Source organism: Bidens hawaiensis, unplaced genomic scaffold, assembly GCF_021521415.1.
Source record: "Bidens hawaiensis isolate Kalapana, Puna unplaced genomic scaffold, B.hawaiensis_p1.1 tig00003058_1, whole genome shotgun sequence".
Classification (NCBI taxonomy): Eukaryota; Viridiplantae; Streptophyta; class Magnoliopsida; order Asterales; family Asteraceae; genus Bidens; species Bidens hawaiensis.
The window spans coordinates 2,744,343-2,758,298 of NW_027491165.1; positions in this window are offsets into that span (position 1 = coordinate 2,744,343).

A 13,956-nucleotide genomic window follows, 5' to 3' on the forward strand; every position below is an offset into this window, starting at 1 on the left:
AAGGTTTGAGATGTGGGCCCCCCCACACCATACATGGACCGATCGGTCCATTTGGTGCATATACACATTTCATTTTCTTTTTTCTAAACTCCCAACTCCACATTTCTCTCCATCCTCCACACATTCAACCAAAAACCCTTGTTTTTTAAGAAGATCCATAAGGTATAAACATGTTATTATGGTTTAATCTTGGTTTTTAATTCCAAAATCTTGAGAAAATGAGGTTTCAAGTGAAAAATGGGTGAAAACCCGAGATGAAACCGATTCTTGGATGATCAAGTGATGTATAAAAGTTATACAAGGGATCTTGGCCCAAGAAAGGAGTTAAAAGAGTCAAAAACGAATTTTTACGGTTAAAATCTTTGTTTTGATGTCTTAACCGAAACCATGAAAGAAATGGCTTGATTGTGGGTATAACTTGCTTGGTGTGGTGTTATTGTGCTTGTAGGTGTTATATCTAGTTGCTAGCAAAGGCTAGAAAGCAAGATCTTTGCGATCTAAAGCTAGAAACACAAGGTAGTTCGGTTTTTCGTATTATTTGTGTGAGTTGGACAGATTGTGGTAGACTTAGAGTTGGGTCATGAAATTTCACAAAGATGATCTACACATGAAAATATGAGATCTATGAAAGTTTGGTAATTTTTGGATAAAGGATGAATATTTGGTGAATTTAATGCTTGGTTTTGGCTAAAAATGATGAAAAATAGCTAAACATCATGAAAAATTCTGGAAAAATTCATATAATCCTTTTATAACATATAAAAGTCACACACAAAATTTCAGTTCCATTGGAGAAGTCTAAGTAGGCTTTTCGGTAAAATGAGTTCTAGGGTTTTCTAGCTCGGTTTTGGTGAAAATGGCATGAAAAATGAGTTTTTGGTTCTAAAAAAATTACTGGGAACTATGTGGATGGCAGGAGTCATCCCAGAAAAATTTGGGATTTTTCTAAGGTTGTTTGGTATTTTCGACATATTTGGTGTTTAAATGACGTTTAAAAATAGATAAATAAATGTTAAATATAAAAATTAATTCTGGAAATATTTTTATAAAATTTCTTACTGTCAAAAACTGATTTGTGCAAAATTCCAAGATCCGAGACTAAACGGAAAATTATTTGTGCTAAACAGAACATAAAAACAAACTTTTAAAGCTTAAAACGCGTAAACCGGCAAAGTTCGCCTAAGCGAGCTGACTGGTGTATAAAAACCCTAAAAATGGACTATTTTCATGAAACTAAGTTAATCAAGTAATAATAAATCATCCGAAAGTAATTCGGATGATTTGGGTAATTTTACCCGATTTAGCAGTTTCCGGTATACTAAAGACGGAAACGGGCCCCGCGGCCAAACGGGGTGTCTAAACCGAGCTCTAATTTCACCACTTTAATTAAAATATCAGTAACAACTATTTTCGGGTCGTATGTGACCAAACTCATTTTTGAAAACATAAAGACGGTTAACCGTGCTAGGCACGCAAAACGAGAAAACAAACTAATGGTAATTTTGACTAAAGAACTCTAAGGGATATCACAATCTAAGTCCTGAGAAGTGTTTCGGGGTTAACATTGTCCTCGAATCGTGTACGGTACTGGGTTAACAGTGTCCCCAGACGTACCGGTTAACACGAATTTAAGTTATATTAATAGAAATTGTGTAGTAACGACTTAGGGATCGTATTACAGATCCGGACCGGTAGCTGTGCACAGTATTACATCTTTGCTCACAAAAAGGTGAGTTTCACGAGCCCCATTTTATTGAATTGTTTTAAATATTTTCCCAGGGCGGAAAGCATGTTTTTATCAAAGTGTTTAAGTACACGCCGATCGCATGGAAATGAATGTGTTTATATAATGTTTGTTGTACGGGAATCGTACGGTAATGTATTAAGATGGTAATTGTCTGAGTTGCTAATATTGTAAGGCCCAAAACAGTGTTCTGGGTTAACAGTGTCCCCAGAGGTTATTAAATGTATTTCTGGATTAACAGTGTCCCCAGAGGTTATTAAATGTGTTTCTGGGTTAACAGTGTCCCCAGAAGTTATTAAATGTATTTCTGGGTTAACAGTGTCCCCAGGGGTTATTAAATGTATTTCTGGGTTAACAGTGTCCCCAGAGGTTATTAAATGTGTTTCTGAGTTAACAGAGGTTTCACTTGTAGGCTCAGCATAATTACATCGTTAATATATGATTATTAAAATGATTTGTCATGGTTTATTTAAATTAATGAAACTCACCAACTATTCGTAGTTGACCCGTTTTCTTTACATGCTTTCTAGGTACACCCAAATTGGAATGAGTGATACGTGCTTGATGATGTGTGCTATTTTGTGGAAGCTTAAGAGTCTATATTTTGTATTAAACATGTTAACGTACTATTGGTAAAACTTATGTGATAACGCCTAGTCGGTAACGAAACTCGGAACAATGTAATACGTTTAAATTATTGTAGTGGTGTTTTCTTTATAAGCAATGCTGTTGATATCAGATGTGTCTGTTGCATCCCAGTTTACGTTTCCGCTGCGGTTACGGGGTGTTACAGAATTTGGTATCAGAGCCATTGGTTATAAAGAATTAGGATGTCTTTAAAAGATACCTAAAATATAACCAGTAGCTCAAGTGTTATAGGATCTGAATATCAACTAATAATTTATTGTGACAAGGTTTGGATGAACTTGGATGGACAAGTGAGTTATTATGGTCCGGAACATAATAACAGACTTGTCCGCACGAGGGAATTCAGGGGAAGTCACGGGGGACTTTAATAGGTAAAATTGGCAACATATGTGCAAATATATGATAATATTGTTATGTGGTCAAGTTGTATAAGTAAGTGCATATTAATTTGTTTATGATTTACACTATGGAAAGAACTATATGTTTGTTAACTTGTGTGCAGGAAAGAATGTCGAGGACTCCTAGTTTGTCGGTGGAGGAGGACCCAGAGGAAGTCAGCTCCGGGAACTCCGGGAGCCTACGCGTATCATCCAGCTCTGAGCCTAGCGAGGCTAGTCGTAGGAGCTCTGGCCAGTCCTCCCCAGTCAGGATTGTCAGATCTCCTACCCCGCCCGCACCACAGGCCATCCCTGTTCCCCCCGGATTCGGACCCTGCCTCACGGCGCAGATCAGTGTCCCACATGTCCCACCTACCTCGCCCCTACCCAGACCTGCTACCCGCAGGGGTGTGTCCTCCCGCTCCCAGCCCGAGCCTGTGACTCCACCCGTGTGGGGCCTCCCTAGGCAGGAAAGGGATGCGGCGGCATGGCTCCGAGTGCTCACCGAACAGGTGAATGAGCACTCCGCCGCCTTGACAGTGGGAGTGCAGAGGCGGATGTACCTGGGGGACTGCATACTGGACCACCAGTATGCGATTTCGCAGCTGAAGAGGGAGTGCTCATACTCCCAGTGGATGATCGGCCGGATGGAGACGCGGATCCGGGTTATGCTGGCTGTGATGGTGGTGTTGGTGGCTGTTTTGGTGGGGTTGGTATACCACCGTGTTTAGTTGTGTTAGGATGGGAGTAGACAGGGACCGTTTTTTTTGATACTCTGTGTAAGCAGTTAGTGGTGATGCTAACATAGAGTAAATCTTGGGTAGTTATAATACAACCACTGGCCCTTAGGGGGGTCTCTTTTGGGGTATATCGTTATAGATATTTTTGGGTATCATTCAAGCACTGACCCATTGTGGGTTATGTCGAGATGATGCCGACATAGGCCCTATGTAGGAAAACTTAACTTATGTAATGATGACAGGAAAAGTACGTGAACTGACATGGATGTAATATGTACTAATGTTTGATAATGAATGGAATGTTTGTTGTGTTTTATGATTGAAACTTGTATTAATTATATGTATTTTCTGATGATGTGTAGAATGGCACCAAAACGATCAGCTCAAATGTCGGAAGTAGATGTGAGCCGTTTGATTGCTCAACAGTTGGAGGCGGCGATACCGGACATAGTATCGCGCATCGCCGCCAGTATTAATAATTCGACCAATCCAACCCCTCCGAGCAATCAAACGACCACTAATAATGACGGGGAACAAAATGTTAATCCTCCACAGAATGATAACACGATTCCGAGTAATGACGCACCGCCTAGAGTGGTCGTTACGGACAGTAATGGCCCTATACCCACTGTAGAGACGAACCGTACTGAACCGATTCCTGCATCCAAGGGATGTTCGATCAAAGACTTTATGTTGTGCAAACCTCTAGAGTTTAGCGGGTCTGAAGGACCAAATGGGTTGGTTAAGTGGATTGAGAAAATAGAATCAGTTGTGAACATCAGCAACTGCCCCGAGGACTGTGTTGTAAAGTACGCCACCTGCACATTCACGGACCATGCCTTGACATGGTGGAACACGATAGTGCAGACCCGGGGTCAGGCGGCGACAAACCGCATGACCTGGACAGAGCTTAAGGCTCTTGTACTGGAACATTTCTGCCCGAAAAACGAATTGCAGAAATTAGAAAATGAATTGTGGAACCTGGAGATGCAGGGGGCAGACCATTTGGGTTATACGAACCGGTTTAATGAGTTGTCGCGATTGGTACCATGGTTGGTCACCCCAGAGTCGAAGAGGGTTGAGCGTTATATTTGGGGGCTAACTCCAGTTGTAAGGAGTATAGTCAATTCTGGGGGACACCAGACGTATGAGGGTGCGGTGACGCAAGCTGGTATCGTCACGTATGATTTCGTAAGGAGCGGGTCACTGAAGGTGGCGGGAGAATCCGCCGGGGGAAAGCGGGGTACACATGACCATAGGATTCAGGAAAAGCAGCAAGGTAAACGTGCTAGGCCCGCTGCCCAGAACTACGCTATGACTAGTTCGGGCGGAAGGCAAGAACCGCAGACAAGGACGTTTCCCAGGTGTGGGAAATGCGGTTACCAACATGGAGGCGAGTGCAGGGTGGTAGTGTGCCATCGGTGCGGCAGGGAAGGGCACTCCGCACCGAGATGTAGGACAAACCTGAACAACCTGAACCGACAACCGCAACCTATCCGTGCGCAGCCATTTAAGATCCAACCAACCCAACAACAAAACACGCAAGGAAACCAAATGGTGACCACCAGCCGTGCTTGCTATGAATGCGGCAGCACGGATCACTTCAAAAGACACTGTCCGAAACTGAACCAGGGAGGAAACGGGAGGCAACCCACGGGTCAGGCATCGTCGTCCAATCCGGCGCGAGGCCGAGCATTTGTGATGGGGGCGAACGAAGCACGCCAGGACCCCAGCGTAGTGACAGGTACATTCCTCGTCTCTGATCATTACGCTTCTGTATTATTTGATACAGGCGCCGATAGAAGTTTTGTTTCTGTTAAATTCCTATCGATTGCAAACCTTCCAATTAGTGAAACCATAGAACCTTACACCGTAGAAGTCGCTAACGGTAAAACCATGATAGTTAATCAGATAATTCGGAATTGCCCTTTTATTCTGAACGAACAATCCTTTCTGATTGACTTGTTACCGGTAAAATTGGGTAGTTTCGACGTGATAGTGGGAATGGATTGGTTAGCACGTAACAAGGTAGAAATAAACTGTGAAAAGAAAATCGTCAAGATCCGGGTGTCGGATGACGAAGAGGTATTAGTCCAGGGTGAGAAGTCAGGCAATATGATACCGTTTATATCCCACCTCAAAGTGTTAAAATATATACGCCAGGGATGCGTGGCATACCTAGCGAGCCTGACGGCCACGGATCCTGAGGAAAAACGGGTGGACGATATCCCAGTGGTACGCGAATTTCCACAAGTTTTCCCAGAGGAACTTCCTGGATTACCGCCAACCCGACAGGTCGAATTCAGAATCGATCTATTACCTCAAGCTGGCCCTGTTGCTAAGGCACCCTACCGACTTGCACCATCAGAGATGCAAGAATTATCCAACCAGTTGCAAGAATTGTTGGATAAAGGATTTATACGTCCTAGTTATTCCCCGTGGGGTGCACCGGTACTATTCGTGAAAAAGAAGGACGGAAGCCTTAGAATGTGCATTGATTACAGGGAGCTGAACAAGTTGACAATCAAAAATAGGTATCCTCTCCCCCGAATTGATGACCTGTTCGACCAACTGCAAGGTGCGAGCTATTTCTCAAAAATCGATCTTAGATCGGGATACCATCAGGTTAGAATTCAGGAGGAGGATGTCCCAAAAACCGCATTCCGGACTCGCTACGGCCATTACGAGTTCTTAGTTATGCCTTTCGGGCTAACAAATGCGCCAGCAGTGTTTATGGATCTCATGAATCGAGTCTGTAAACCCTACCTCGATAAATTTGTCATCGTGTTTATTGACGATATTTTGATATACTCGAAGAGTAAAGAAGAGCACGAGCAACACTTAAGATTAATTTTAGAGCTTCTAAAACAGGAGAAGTTGTATGCAAAATTCTCCAAGTGTAACTTCTGGTTACAAGAAGTGCAATTCCTTGGTCACGTTATAAACCATCAAGGAATACACGTTGATCCAAGTAAGGTTGAAGCAGTTAAGAATTGGCAAGCGCCTAAATCGCCAAAGGAAATCCGCCAATTCTTAGGCTTAGCTGGATATTATCGTCGATTTATAGAGAACTTTTCCAGCATCGCCCAACCTTTAACCCTTCTGACCCAAAAAGATCGAAAGTATGAATGGGGTGAAGAGCAGGAAACGGCGTTTCAAACGCTAAAACAAAGATTGTGCCAAGCGCCGATCTTAAGTCTCCTCGACGGAGACGATGGTTTTGTCGTGTATTGTGACGCATCCCGGAGAGGGTTATGATGCGTGTTGATGCAAAATAATAAGGTTATAGCATATGCTTCTCGACAGTTAAAAATACACGAGAAAAATTACGCTACTCATGACTTAGAATTGGGAGCAGTTATCTTCGCACTTAAAATCTGGAGACATTATCTCTACGGTACAAAGTGCACCATCTTCACCGATCATAAAAGTTTGCAACACATATTCGATCAGAAAGAACTGAATATGAGGCAACGAAGATGGGTCGAGTTGTTAAGCGACTATGACTGTGACATCCATTATCACCCCGACAAGGCTAACGTCGTAGCCGATGCCCTGAGTAGGAAGGATCGGGTTAAGCCATTGCGAGTGCGAGCACTGGAAATGATAGTCCAGTCGAACCTTTCGGACCAGGTTCGAGTCGCTCAACGCGAAGCGTTGAAAGAGGAACAATTGGAAACAGAGGGACTTTACGGTAACGAGAAGAATTTCGAACAGCGCGTGGACGAAATTCTCTATTTCAAAAATCGGATTTGGATCCCGACCCTCCATGACCTCCGAGAATTAATCATGGACGAAGCGCATAAATCGAAATATTCCATACATCCGGGATCGGATAAGATGTACAAGGATGTGAAGAAGTTCTACTGGTGGCCGGGTATGAAAAAGGATATAGCCACATACGTCGGCAAGTGTACGACGTGTGCGAGGGTTAAGGCGGAGCACCAGAAACCCTCGGGGATGTTACAACAACCGGAAATTCCCGAATGGAAATGGGAGCAAATCACGATGGATTTTGTGACACATCTCCCTAAGACGTCCCGTGGACACGATGCAATTTGGGTAATCGTTGATCGACTAACCAAGTCGGCACATTTTATTCCGATTAGAAATAATTATAACACCGAAAGACTTGCGCAGATTTATATAAATGAAATTGTGTCTCGTCATGGGATACCCATATCAATCATCTCCGATCGAGATAGCCATTTCACCTCCAATCTTTGGCAAGCTGTACAAGAAGCGCTGGGAACGCGTATCGATCTAAGCACAGCTTACCACCCTCAGACCGATGGTAAGTCTGAGAGGACCATCCAAACACTGGAGGATTTGCTTCTTGCATGCGTACTGGATTTTAAGGGAAATTGGGATCAACATCTCCCACTCGTTGAATTTTCCTATAATAACAGTTACCATAGCAGTATAAAGGCAGCACCTTACGAAGCATTGTATGGACGGAAGTGCCGATCACCACTCTGCTGGACTGAAGTGGGCGACACACAGGTTATTAGATCAGATCTGGTCCAGGAAACGACCAGCAAAATCCTTGAAATTAAGAACAATCTGAAGGCCGCACGGGATCGGCAGAAGAGTTATGCCGATACCCGTAGAAAACCGTTATCATTTGAGAAAGGTGATAAAGTGTATTTGAAAGTATCACCTTGGAAAGGAGTAGTCAGATTTGGAAAGGCGGGGAAGTTAGCCCCTAGATACATTGGACCATTCGACATTACTGCAAAAATCGGTCCTGTAGCATACCGATTAGAACTGCCTGATGAATTAAGTGCAGTTTACAACGTGTTTCACGTGTCAAACTTGAAAAGGTGTCTGTCGGATGAGACAACGGTGTTACCACTAGAGGGCGTCCAATTAAACGATAAGCTTAATTTCGTAGAGGAACCCATAGAAATAGTGGACGGGAAAATCAAGCAACTTAGACACAATAAGATCACGTTGGTCAAGGTTAGATGGAACTCGCAACGAGGCCCAGAATATACATGGGAACGAAAGGACGCATTTCGGAAGAAATACCCCCACCTATTTCCTCAAAAGGAAGTAGTTGACGCGTAAAATTTCGAGGACGAAATTTTTATAACGGGGGGAGAATGTAACGATTCCGGCAAATTTAGGTATACCCTAGCCGGAATATACCATTTATGTGTTATTTAATACTGAATATATAAATTATAATGTGTTTATACGAGTATATAAGATTCACAAGTATGAATTATACTCGAATGTACAGCTAGTCGTATTGGAATTACGATTAACCGATGAACGATTATTGAAACCCGATCGAATCGGGGATTACATTATAGACGAAATATATGATGTTTAGTAAGGTTTACGAAGTATTAAGGCTACGGGATAAGTGAATTATAGCACAGAAAAAGGATTTCGATTTATTGGTACGTCGGTACGATAAACGAAACCTTTAACATCAAACCAAGCAAGAGAAGATCGATCAAGCCGAAAAAGATGCACAATGACCGACAATATGATGTGTTGAGTCAATAAATGTCATGGTTTAAGTTTTTAAAGTTTTTAAATCGGTTTTATATAAATTTTATTTTTAAGCCGAAAAACGACCGTTTTAGCCTTGTTTTAAGCCGAATTAAGTGTTTAACCGAAAAACGAACTGAACCAGATTATCCACAACATTATCCGGATTACACAATCCAAATGTGTGGCCAAGGTTTGAGATGTGGGCCCTCCCACACCATACATGGACCGATCGGTCCATTTGGTGCATACACACATTTCTTTTTCTTTTTTCTAAACTCCCAACTCCACATTTCTCTCCATCCTCCACACATTCAACCAAAAACCCTTGTTTTTTAAGAAGATCCATAAGGTATAAACATGTTATTATGGTTTAATCTTGGTTTTTAATTCCAAAATCTTGAGAAAATGAGGTTTCAAGTGAAAAATGGGTGAAAACCCGAGATGAAACCAATTCTTGCATGATCAAGTGATGTATACAAGTTATACAAGGGATCTTGGTCAAGAAAGGAGTTAAAAGAGTCAAAAACGAATTTTTACGGTTAAAATCTTTGTTTTGATGTCTTAACCGAAACCATGAAAGAAATGGCTTGATTGTGGGTATAACTTGCTTGGTGTGGTGTTATTGTGCTTGTAGGTGTTATATCTAGTTGCTAGCAAAGGCTAGAAAGCAAGATCTTTGCGATCTAAAGCTAGAAACACAAGGTAGTTCGGTTTTTCGTATGATTTGTGTGAGTTGGACAGATTGTGGTAGACTTAGAGTTGGGTCATGAAATTTCACAGAGATGATCTACACATGAAAATATGAGATCTGTGAAAGTTTGGTAATTTTTGGATAAAGGATGAATATTTGGTGAATTTAATGCTCGGTTTTAGCTAAAAATGGTGAAAAATATCTAAAAATCATGAAAAATTCTGGAAAAATTCAGATAAGCTTTTTATAACATATAAAAGTCACACACAAAATTTCTGGACCATTGGAGAAGTCTAAGTAGGCTTTTCGGTAAAACGAGTTCTAGGGTTTTCTAGCTCGGTTTTGGTGAAAATGGCATGAAAAATGAGTTTTTGGTTCTAAACAAATTACTGGGAACAATGTGGATGGCAGGAGTCATCCCAGAAAAATTTGGGATTTTTCTAAGGTCGTTTGGTATTTTCGACATATTTGGTGTTTAAATGACGTTTAAAAATAGATAAATAAATGTTAAATATAAAAATTAATTCTGGAAATATTTTTATAAAATTTCTTACTGTCAAAAACTGATTTGTGCAAAATTCCAAGATCCGAGACTAAACGGATAATTATTTGTGCTAAACAGAACATAAAAACAAACTTTTAAAGCTTAAAACGCGTAAACCGGCAAAGTTCGCCTAAGCGAGCTGACTGGTGTATAAAAACCCTAAAAATGGACTATTTTCATGAAACTAAGTTAATCAAGTAAAAATAAATCATCCGAAAGTAATTCGGATGATTTGGGTAATTTTACCCGATTTAGCAGTTTCCGGTATACTAAAGACGGAAACGGGCCCCGCGGCCAAACGGGGTGTCAAAACCGAGCTCTAATTTCACCACTTTAATTAAAATATCAGTAACAACTATTTTCGGGTCGTATGTGACCAAACTCATTTTTGAAAACAAAAAGACGGTTAAACGTGCTAGGCACGCAAAACGAGAAAACAAACTAATGGTAATTTTGACTAAAGAACTCTAAGGGATATCACAATCTAAGTCCTGAGAAGTGTTTCAGGGTTAACATTGTCCCCGGATCGTGTACAGTACTGGGTTAACAGTGTCCCCAGACGTACCGGTTAACACGAATTTAAGTTATATTAATAGAAATTGTGTAGTAACGACTTAGGGATCGTATTACAGATCCGGACCGGTAGCTGTGCACAGTATTACATCTTTGCTCACAAAAAGGTGAGTTTCACGAGCCCCATTTTATTGAATTGTTTTAAATATTTTCCCAGGGCGGAAAGCATGTTTTTATCAAAGTGTTTAAGTACACGCCGATCGCATGGAAATGAATGTGTTTATATAATGTTTGTTGTACGGGAATCGTACGGTAATGTATTAAGATGGTAATTGTCTGAGTTGCTAATATTGTAAGGCCCGAAACAGTGTTCTGAGTTAACAGTATCCCCAGAGGTTATTAAATGTATTTCTGGGTTAACAGTGTCCCCAGAGGTTATTAAATGTGTTTCTGGGTTAACAGTGTCCCCAGAAGTTATTAAATGTATTTCTGGGTTAACAGTGTCCCCAGGGGTTATTAAATGTATTTCTGGGTTAACAGTGTCCCCAGAGGTTATTAAATATGTTTCTGGGTTAACAGAGGTTTCACTTGTAGGCTCAGCATAATTACATCGTTAATATATGATTATTAAAATGATTTGTCATGGTTTATTTAAATTAATGAAACTCACCAACTATTCGTAGTTGACCCGTTTTCTTTACATGCTTTCTAGGTACACCCAAATTGGAATGAGTGATACGTGCTTGATGATGTGTGCTATTTTGTGGAAGCTTAAGAGTCTATATTTTGTATTAAACATGTTAACGTACTATTGGTAAAACTTATATGATAACGCCTAGTCGGTAACGAAACTCGGAATAATGTAATACGTTTAAATTATTGTAGTGGTGTTTTCTTTATAAGCAATGCTGTTGATATCAGATGTGTCTGTTGCATCCCGTTTACGTTTCCGCTGCGGTTACGGGGTGTTACAAGTCTCATTGCAAAAATCTACCATTAGATTAGGCATAAGCATTATAAGACTATTCATAATTCAAAAGAACAATTGGCTAAAACTGATAGTTGTATATTAATGATATCTAAGTATGCTAATCCTAATATTCCCATTAACACAAGATTGGTTAAGTCTAGTTCTATATGTTTACCCGAAATCAACAAATAACTAACACGAGTGTTAGTGACAAATTTAAATGTTAAGGTTAATAGAACCATGATAAACTATCTTCTAATTACGCTTTATGATACCCTAGATATTCTGGAGATTAATCAGAATTTAGTATAAATACTTAAGCTACATTATGGCAATTATGAGGTTTGCATTGCCAACATAAAGCCACTCTTATCATAAACTCTCATATTATTTGTTATCAATAGTTGGATTGAAACATTTATAAAATAAAACTAGATGATACTATATACTTTCATAATTTTTGTTATCATGCAAAGAAAAATTTAATAAAAGAAAATTGAGACCCATAAAATTCATCAATTAAAACCCAATTTCATGAGAAATTATAACGTGGTTGATGTGGGTGATTTTTCATATAATGCCATTCTTAGTGATTTTAAATCATGCGTTAGATGCCTAAACATCACTTGGCATAAGAAATAAGTATGGGTTCACCAGAAGTTATATTTCACTTACATTCGTGGAACTTATTCAAAGAGAATATTAAGACATACTTATTTTATTATTTAAAAGGCTATTTACTTTTATCTAATATGTCTTCTATGTTCCACGGTCTTAAAGTGATCCATTCATATATACTTATTACGATTTCTTCTAAATATGTCCTTTTAATTTATTATGACATCTGGACGTTAATAGAATCAAATTAAGTCTAACATATAGATGACAGATTCCCACATCATGTACATCTTTACAACTTCTCATGTATTTTCCCTAGATTTATTAAAGATCAGTGGGAGCCTTAAGTGTCTTAATCATAACTTACAAGATTTGCGAGAGGTGGGGGAGTGAAAAATTTATATTATCTTAATTACATCTCTTCTACAAGACACTGCTCCATCACAACACTATTCCATCAAAACTTATCTCTTTAGAATTTACTACTACTCTTACAAAAGTTTCACTGTTTCTTAGATGTGGGCATACTCCGATTTCTTACTAAATAATTCTCATAAGAGAAACTATGAAGACTTACATCATTAACTTGTTTCTCTGTTAGAGTCTTTTGGTTTTTAAATATTGACCCTAAGCATGCTAATTTCCTAAATGTTTATAAGGTCAGTGGGAGCAGTAAACTTCCTTATAATGACTTGTTAAAAGTACAAGAGGTGGAGGGGGTTCATTAAGTTTTACTCCAAATTTAACTTCAATTACACCTCTTGTACACCATACTACACCAACTCTTACACACATAGAATCCTAAAAATGAACCTAACCAAGAGCATCCACAAAACCGAAACTATTAAAGTTACCCAATAATCATCTTAGGATGCCATCTAGGTTTTAAAACCTACAGACATTGATTACTATGTAACATCCCTAACTAAAGTAGAAATGGATATTGGAAAGTTTAATGATCCTACCAATTCTAATTAAACAATTAATATCAATCAAACTTCTAATGGAATAAAACTATTATTAGTAAAATGACTCCATAAGTTTGAATAACATTTGAAATTTGGTTGAATCACCTAAGAGTGTTCATAACTAAACTAAATCTCAATAAAAAAACATTAAGACACTAAGAAACAAGATTGATTGTTAAAGGTTATATTCAAGGAGAAACCAATAATAAAAGAATTTTCTTACCTATATTACAAAAGATTTCTTTAAGAATCATTATTGTTCTAGAAGCTTATAATAGTTAAAAGCTACATTAGATGAGCATTAAAACAACTATTCTAATAGCCGGCTTACAAATTTATATGTTCATAAAAAAACCTAAAAGTTATAAACTAAAGGTCAAAGAACATTTAGTTTATAAGTTAATAAAAACTATATATGGGTTAATTCAAACATCAAAATGTGATGAAATCTTTATATAATTATTTTCATAAAAAAACATTGTTACATAAGTTAAAGCATTGTTCACACATACTTTGATATTATAGATCTCAGAGATATTATTTACACATGTAACCAAAAATAATGCTCTACATTATAGGATAATATGATCACATAGATTATTTCCTTAGAACATCAAACTCAGTATAGACGATTGTGT